This window comes from Echinops telfairi, unplaced genomic scaffold (genome assembly GCF_000313985.2).
Source record: "Echinops telfairi isolate 266 unplaced genomic scaffold, ASM31398v2 ScPeMD7_7419;HRSCAF=8457, whole genome shotgun sequence".
Taxonomy (NCBI): Eukaryota; Metazoa; Chordata; class Mammalia; order Afrosoricida; family Tenrecidae; genus Echinops; species Echinops telfairi.
In genome coordinates, this window is record NW_022111319.1 from 2,556,410 (window position 1) to 2,565,842 (window position 9,433).

At 36.5% G+C, this 9,433-nt stretch overlaps 1 pseudogene; it reads right to left on the bottom strand.

Annotated features, from left to right (window-relative positions):
- Positions 1–6,589: 6,589 nt before the first annotated feature.
- Positions 6,590–9,433, bottom strand: part of LOC101663031 — a 29,527-nt pseudogene continuing 26,683 nt past the window's right edge.

Below are 9,433 nucleotides of genomic sequence, written 5' to 3' on the forward strand. Positions count from 1 at the left end.
TCTTTTACTTTACTTTCCATGTGTTTTACCCTTTCTTTCTCCCTTTTTTGTTGATTGACCTTTTTTCCTCTATTCGTTTCCCATCTTTTCTTTACTCTTAGATTCTCTCTTTACTATTCACTTTTTTTTCACTTTTCCGTTTCCCAGTCCATAATTTTCCTTATTGTATTCTTAGATTTATTTTTCTTCTACTTTTGTTTGCTCATTCCTTACAATTTGGTTATTAAATTACTTCTATCCTGATATTGTTTGTCTTCTCTCCTCTGCTTGACTTTTTTTAATGAAAGGACTAATAATAGAATACTATGGAGAATTATACTTTGACAATTTTGAAACCTTGAAGGAGTGAACAAATTTTTAGCAATACACCATCTACCTAAAACAACACTGACTGGATTAGAAAAAGAATAGGCCCATCACAATCAAATAAGTTGTTCAGATCATTAAAAAAATCTCTAAGGGAAAAAGTTCTGAGCCCAGATGTCTTTACAGGTAAATTCAGAGGAATTACACTAATTTTATTCAAACTAACTCTGAGTACATAAAAGAATTGAAAATTTCCAAATTCAGAAAGGAAGATGGTGAATGGCAAGGATTCATAGAAACAAGGAGGAAAATAGAGGAGCTGCTGGCCCCAAAAGTGGCTATTGATAATGGATGTGGGGCTGCTAAGAAATTTAATATAATTTTTAGCGTTCATGTTGCTGGAATTTGACTGTGAAAAAATATACATATATATACATATACAACGGACCTCTCTTTTTTTAAACTTTGTAACTTACCTTTGAAGACAGAATTTTAGAGTTGGTGCCTAAAAGCATTTTCATTAATGACATGAAAAATTAGGCCTGAAAAAAGTATGTGCATGTGTCTTGTTTGTGAATTTTATTTGCTATGATTAGAGAATGCATTCCTCAGGTTTCAATTGCACACCACATATACAAAAGATGCCACTATAACGAAAATAAGAGAATTAAATTTTTTTTAAAAAAACTCTAAACTTTACCGCCTATTAGTCATCTGGAGCATAGTGAATATAGAGGTGTTTTTTTTTGCTTGATTTAATATTCATTTAATTATGGCTATCCAAATGAATGTACATTAGTGCAAAGGATTACGTTGTCCATGGTAATTTGTAAATGGTGTAATAACTGAATACCTGTGCATGAAAATAGGAATATTTTCATATATTTACTTGTTGTGCTATAAAGACCAATATGCACAATATTAAAACCAAGATGTTTAAAAAGAAAACTCCCACATTATTTTTATGAATCAAGCATAATCCTGATACCCAAACGAGGCAGAGATATCACTAAAAATATAAATCAATATCCCTATATACAACAGAAATAAACCCTGTCCAATTCTGCACCATTCTCACTAATGTTATGCTTGATCTAAGTATTGAAGCCACTATGTCAATCCACCCCATTGAAGGTCTTTCTTTTTTTAGTTGAAACTCTATCAAACATGATGCCCTTCTGCAGGAATAGGTGTTTCCTCATAAATGACCCTACAGCATGAAATGAAATCTTACTATCCTTGCTCCTAAGGTGTATTCTAAATATACCTCTTTGAAGATAGATTTGCTTCTTCTTCTGCCAGTTCAGGGTCTTTACAATATTATAATGTGTGGTAGTTTTGTAATCTGGACCTACCCTGATGTAAGCGACCTCTGAAGCTGGAGAAACCACATAGAGACCCCTGCCAGCACTGAGATGGGGCATAGGATATTTTTTGTTTTGTTTGTTTATAGAATTTTATGTTTAAATGAGGATGGCATATATTGAATTGTATGCATTTTAGTTTTATCCTGTTAGGTACAGATATGATTTTAATATTGTTTGTTTGAAAATAATATTGGCTAAAGAATTATGTGAAAGTGTCAAATTGACAAGGGCTGGTCTGTGGTAGTTATATAATCTGGTGTCAATTTGGGACTTGAGAGGATTAAGAGTGAAGGGGTGGAATCTAGTCTGTCAATTGGATCATAGCCAATAAGGCTTCTATGTGGGCATGGCTTTCTCCTGACATTCTGGGAAATCTGTTTTTTCCTCCTTGGAGGCAAGAGACTGCTTATTACCTTGGAGACATTGAAAGACACATGGAACTACACTAGTGCCATGACCTGGAGAAGCCACATGGACCTACCCTGATGCAACAAGACCTCTGAAGCCAGAGAAGCCACATAGAGACCTCTGCTAGCGCTGAGGTGTTTATAACGCCACTGGATCCAAAGACTTTCTACCCACTGGCCTGTGATTGTCCTGCATTTGACATCATTGCATGTGTCTCATGAGTCTGAAGAGGACTTTATTGATTGGTATTGGGCATATGGGCTAATATCAGACTTATGGGCTTGGATGGGACTGGGTTGGAATGCTTTCTTAAAGGGTACAGTTACCCTTTATATAAAACTCTATCTTATACACATATTAGTTTCTATGGATTTGTTTTTCTAGTCTACCCGGATTAACATACACTGTAAATGTATCAATTTTTCTGTAGTCTTCCTTATTCATTAGACAACTTTCATAAACATATACAACAATTTAAAATACTATGGCTGGGGTCAGGCACACCTTATTCCTCAAAGTGACATATTTACTCTTCAAAAGTTTAGATACTGTGCAGCATATTTGCCTTATGCAAAGCTTTGTCTTATTTCTTTTTTATAATAAAATTATTTTAATTTTCTATTTAAACAATCATGTCATCTTTAAACTAAGACAGCTTTACTTATTTTCCCCAGGCCAGGAAATAACTTTTAATATTATTTTCCTTGTCTATTGAATTACCTAGGAATTCCAGTACTATGTTGAATAAGAGTTGTGAAAAAGAACGTTCTTAATTTTTTTCTTGATCTTTGAGAGAAATTATCTAATTTCTCACTTTTCAGTGTGTGTTGGTTGATTTTTGTAGACCTTTGAAATTTTTGACAGTTTTATTGGCATATAATTCACATAACATACAGTTCAGTAGTATAAACGTATTAAGAGTTGTGCAATCACTGCTTCGGTAAACATTATAAGATATTTTTTTTGTACTCATTATTATTAGCTTCTTATTTCCCCCAATTACCTCTCCCATAGCCCCAAGAAAGTATTAATTCAGTTACTGTCTATATATTTACCTATCCTATATTTCCTATAAAGAAAATATACAAAAACAAAAAACAAAGACACAATAACAATAACAAAATAAAACATTAAAAATCCACAGTTGAAAATAAGAAAAACTACAACAAATTGAAACTAAACCAAAAGGAAGAACAAAATTCATTCTGTAACTTTTGTTCTGCCATTACTGCACTTTAGCAACATCATTATCCTTGTATTGGGAAACATTTTAAATCATCCCATGGGGATTGTACTTCTATTGGTAATATCAATAATTTAACCAGTGTTATAAAATTATAAATATTCTTAAGAAAAAGAAAGTATCCATGTATAGGAAAGCTTTTAAGAACAAAATGCATGGGTTGTTAACCTAAATAGATAAAAATCTTAAGAGACTGGACACTATTATACAAAAAATGAGTGTTGGAAATAGGGCAAAACTTTCAATAATGCTCATTCACAAAGGCACAATCATGTCAGTTGTATTTTTAAATTTTTATTAAAAGATCATTTTATTGGGGACTCTTACAACTCTTATAATAATCCATACATCAATTGTTTCAAACATTTATACATATATTGCCATCATTCTTTTCTAGACATTTACTTTCTATTGAGCCTTTAGTATCATCTTCTCTTTTTATACTCCAGATGACCCCTTGATAAATTATAAATTATTATTATTTTCACATCTTACACCAACCACTGTCTCCCTTACCCCATGGTTTCTGTTGTTCGCCCCCTGGAGGGGGGGGTGTGGTTATGTGTTCATCATTGCAATCAGTTCCGTCTTCCTCCCCTCCTTTCCCCCCCTTCCCCCTTCCCTTCTCGTTCCTGATTCCATGTGCCGTGAGCTCTTATCTCTTATCTGTACCTGTGTACATGCTCTGGTCTAGTCCAAAGTAGGAGGCAGCACTTGGGTCATGATAGTGGGGGTGAGAAAGCCTCAAGGAACCAGAGGAATATTGTGTGTTTCATCGGTGCTTTACTGTGCCCTGGTTGACTCATCCCTTCCCTGTTACTCCCCTGTGTGGGGGATGTTTCATTGTCTACAGATGGGCTTAGGGTCTCTGCTCCAACCCACCTCATTCTCAACAATATGGTTTTTTTGGTTTGTTTGTTGGTTATGGGTCTTCTGGTGTCTGTTACCTGGTCCTAACAACACCCGAAGATTGCACCAGGTGGCATGCTTCTTCCATGTGGGCTTGTTGCTTCTCTGCTAGGTGGCCACTTGCTTATCTTCAAGACGTTAAGACCCCAGATGCTATATCTTTTAATAGTCATGCACCATCTGCTTTCTTCCCCACAATTTCTTATGCAACCATTTTGTCTTCAATGATTGTACTGGAAGGGTGAGCATCACAGACTGCCAGTTTATTAGAACAAAATTTTCTTGTGTTGAGGGAGGGTATGAGCAGAAGCCTTCCACTACTTCAGTGTATTGCCATATATTGCTGTATTTTTTTAATGTCATGCAAAAGTAAAACCAAAAAACCAAACTCACTTCCATTGAGTCAATTCGGACTCTTGGCAATCCAATAGGGCAGGGTATAACTGCCCCAGTGAATTCCTGAAACTGTAACTCTTTATGGCAGTAGAAAGTCTCATCTTTCTCCCTAAAAACAAAAAGAGAGCATGGAATTGGCGTATTGCAGTCCTGAGCCACTATCCATTGGGGATCCTCAAGTTAAGGGATCCTAAGCAAAGACCAATATCCTCCAAATCTATGACTTTGGGATAGCTGGTTATTCTTACACTAGAGTATTTCAGCCTTAAGTCCAAGGGAGTATTTTATTTCCTTATATATATGACACCAGATTTTAAGGTAAAGTCCTGTTTAATCAATGGGATTTCCAAATATGAGTGTTTAGATGTGGTCTATGAAAAATGAGTGAACCTTGGAGGATTTATGCGGTTGCTCTTGTTCTAGATTTTGGAAATGTGTTCAAGTGTTGATTTGGATTTCTCCTCTTTTTTATGTGTGTGTTGATTATTACAAATTACCCTCTGATAACTGCTTCTGCTGTGTCTCAAATATTTTGGTATGTTGTGTTATCATTCTTGTTTCAAGAAATTTATTCATTTCATCGCTTAGTTGATCTATTACAGTCTTTTTTACATAATATGTTTTAGTTGATCTATTACAGTCTTTTTTACATAATATGTTTTTCAGTCTCCATATGTTTGGCTTTATATACATATTCCTTCTATTGCTGATTTCAAGATTTATAGTGTTGTGATTTGAGGAAAACAATTGTAGAATCCCAATGTTCTTAATTTACTAAGGCTTGCATTGTGGCCTAACATGTGGGCTATGCTAGAATATGTCCCGTGTATATTGCCAATGGATGTATACTGTTTTGGTGTTGGGTGGGGTGCTCTTTTTATTTCTAGGAGGTGAACCTGGTTGATTGGGTTATTTATCTGTTTTGTTTCTTTCTTGGTGATGTGTCATTATTTTAGAGTGGTGGGTTGGTATTTATTACTGCTGAGCTGTCTGTTTTTCTCTATTACTCTGTAAGGGTTTGATGTATTTTGAAGATCTTTTTTCTTGTTCTCTTAATCCTATAATCATTATGTAGTGTCCATTCTCACTACTCACTGTTTCATTTGGGATTAATATTGACACTTTTCTTTTTTTTTGACACTTTTGCTTTTTTATGCTTGGCAAATTTTCTTTATCTTTTGATTTTTTTGTTTATTTTTTTCTTTGAGTTTAAGGTTTGTCTCCTGTAGGCAGCCTTTAGAGGGATCTTGTGTTTTCTAATCAAGTCTGCTATGCTTTGTCTCTTGATTGGTGCATATAATCCATTGACATCCAGTGTCATTATTGTTACATGGGAATTTCTTTCTGTCATTTTGCTGTGTTTGTGTTTGATGTGAGGGGTGGGGTTGTTCTTATTTTTGTGGATTTATTGGCAACTTTGTTCCTTCTCCAAGTCTGTATTCTTTTGAGTGCAGTTTTCATTTTACTGGTTTCTGGGTGGTATTGTTCTCTATGGTGATCTCAGGTTTGTCTGTTGTTATTGAGTCTCTGTCCATAGTAATCCTGCTTTTTGGTGATGCTGATTTGTTTTTACTAATTCATTTATTTTCCCTTGTCTTGAAATACCTTTATTTTTCTTTCGTACTTGAGAGATAATTTTGCTAGATATCAGCACTTGGTTAGCAGTTGTTGTTTTTTTTCTTTCAAAAATGTATATATGCCATTCCTTCATTTTCTTGACTGTATAGATTCTGCTGAGGAGTCTGAGCTTATCGTTATTAGTTTTCTTTTGTAGGTGCTTGTTCTTTCCCCACTATTACATACTCTCCCAAATTCTCAATAAAACGTGTTTCAAATAAAGACATGCTCTCTTTCTTCTTCCGTATCATACTTTAGGAAACAAAGGCAAAGAACTGTGTACATCTTGCTGTCAAATGCTGTCCATTGCCTGCCATGGAGACAACATTTGTCAAGGCTTCCTCTACTGTTCCGGTACCAAGAGTATCTTGTTCATGAACTGTCTCTTCAAAAAGCAAGTTCACCACTTGCTAGGTTCGTCATTCTGAGGGTCAAATATTTTCTCACGAAGTCTCAGTCCTGTTTCTTGACTTAAATGCTACAAATAGGCCTTCATATCATCTTCCTGCTTGCTTTCAGGTTTGGCATAAATGACATTCAGTGGAAACCTGGGCTTTCTAGGAATGAGGAAGGTAGTGATACCCAGTGTGTAACTTCTTTCTCACCTTGGCTTTGGAATTGCACTTCTGCAGTTTCCTTAGGCATTCAGAACTGTAGGGAGTGATACATATGAAGGTCCTGTCTGCTTCATTTTTCATTTCAATGTTTTGGAAGAAAACGTTCACCTTGAACTAAAAGATAGCCTCATGGACAATATATGTATCTTTTGTCTCTTGAGGGACTCATCCTTTGAACTGACTTCTGATAGGTAGCAGGGCCATGTTTCCAATGAGTTTTGTGTCCCAGTCAATGATAGAGGAATGATAGGCTGGTATCTTGAAGGCGCCTGGGCTGAGACTCAACTGAGGAATATCAGTGAGAGTACGGCACTTCCAGTCTGGCTCTTACTTTCTTGATGTTTGATTTTTTTTCAAAACCATTTTATTGGGAGTTCATACAGATATCATATCATTTCATAGTTCAATCACAACAAGGAGTATTATACAAATGTTCCCATATCCGTTTTAAAGCATTTATTTCCTTCCTGAACTCCTTGACATAAGTCCTTGGGTTACAAGTGTGTGAGGTAGAGTCCCATTCACCCAGTGGACTTTTGGATCTCATTGATAAAGCCTTTGGAGCATGCTGTGTGCCTTGAAGATCCAGGATTTAATGGCTAAGTGTTCCAGGGCACCCGGCCTAGGTCCCCAGGATGCACCCAGAAGCCCGGGTCAATGTGACCCAGACAGTGCATGGATACTCTTCATCTCTAGATTCCCCCAAAGCATTTTCATTCTCCCCCACCAACTGGAGTTTGTTCCTCCATCTTTTCCTACCAACAGACATGCATTTGTGTCCCCCAGACGTGTTTTCTCCCTTTCTCCTTTCCTGACACAATTTTTCCATCAGTATCCCTCATCTCTCTGATAGGGCTATCTATGGGGACCGACTCATAGCTTTGCATGGCAGCCATGCAGTAGGCAACATCCCTTTATGCTCCTTTAACAATTTTATCCCAGCTGATGTGAGGTACCCTGCAGCAAAGTGACCTTCAAGATATACGTATAACATAGAAGATGGTGTATGGTTCATTGATGCCAGTCAGGCTCTCTAACAAGATGCCTGGGTACCCTGGCCAGAAGACTGGATGTCCTGAAAGCCTGAGCTTATGCCCATCCTGCTGCTTATCTGCAGTATATGACAAGCCTATAACAAGAGAAAAACTAACAACCTCTGAGAAGGTGGGCAAAGGACCTGAACAGACGATTCACAACGGATGACACTCTAATAGCTAATAAACACATGAGGAAATAGTGTTGTTCACTAGCCATCCAGAAAATGCAAGTCAAAACAACCATGAAATATCATCTAGCATCCTTAGCTACAGCCCAATTTTAAAAATCTGAAAACAACCAATGTTGGAGCGGGTGTAATGAGATTGGAACCCATATTCACTGCTGATGGGCTTGTAAATACATACAGTCACTGTGGAAAATGATATAGTGATTCCTAAAACAGATGGCAATTGAAATAGCATATAATCCAGTAATAACACAACCCCAAAGAAATAAGAAGCAAACCACAGACAGATGTATGGTCCCCTCTCTATGTTCATTGCAGCACAGTTCACAGTAGCAAGAAGTGGGAAAGAGCCTAAACTCCAATCAGTAGAAGATTTAATTAAAAAGCAACAACAACAACAAAAACCCTCTGCTATATGCGCACAATGGAATACTACACATCCCTAAAAAGAGTGATGAAACCATGAAACAGCTCCTGACAAGGAGGGATCAGGAAGACATGCAGAGTGAAGTTAGTTAATCACAGAAGGACAAATACTGTATGATAATCTTGTTTTTAATCTCACAACTCACCTAGTTTTAGGATTTTAGTGTTCAATATGTCAAATCTATTCTTACAATTTTCTCTAAACTCAAGTGAGATATACCCAAAGTTTTATTTTGGTTCTTGTAGATTTGTTTGAATATTCTTCAGCTTCAACCTAAACTTGCATCCAAGTAATTAATGGTGTGTTTTATAGTTGGCCCCTGACCTTGTTTCAGCAGCTGCTATTGAGCTGCTCCATCATCTCTTCCCACAGGTGTAGTCAGTTTGATTTCTGTGTGGTCCATCTGGAGAAGTCCACTTGTGTAATCACTCTTTATAATATTGTAATGACATATCTACATGGATGTTGATAGTTTTGAGACATTTCATAATGCCATCTCCATCTTTGTCTCTATCACCGAAAGCCAACATTTTCAACCACTAAGCCTTCTTCTTTCTAACTTTTCATTCCAATCACAAGTAATTATCCAATCACAAGTAATTATCAATACATCTTGATTGCAAGATCGATCTATTTCAGACTTTAGAATCTGAGATAATTCTTTAATTTATTCGTCACTTCTTTGAGTGATTGGTGCATACAGTTGAAGAATACTTGTAGTACCTGGTCTATCTTGGTAGGTGCTGTAGAGTCAGTTATAATTCATAGCCATCCTCACAGGCCCATTTTGGCTGCCACTGTTAATTTATGTACTTGAAGGTTTTCCTCTGTTTTGCTACTCTCCAAGACTGGTCTCTCCAGACAACATGTCCAAAGTACATAGACAAAATCTCACCATCCTTGCCTCTAAGTGTCTCG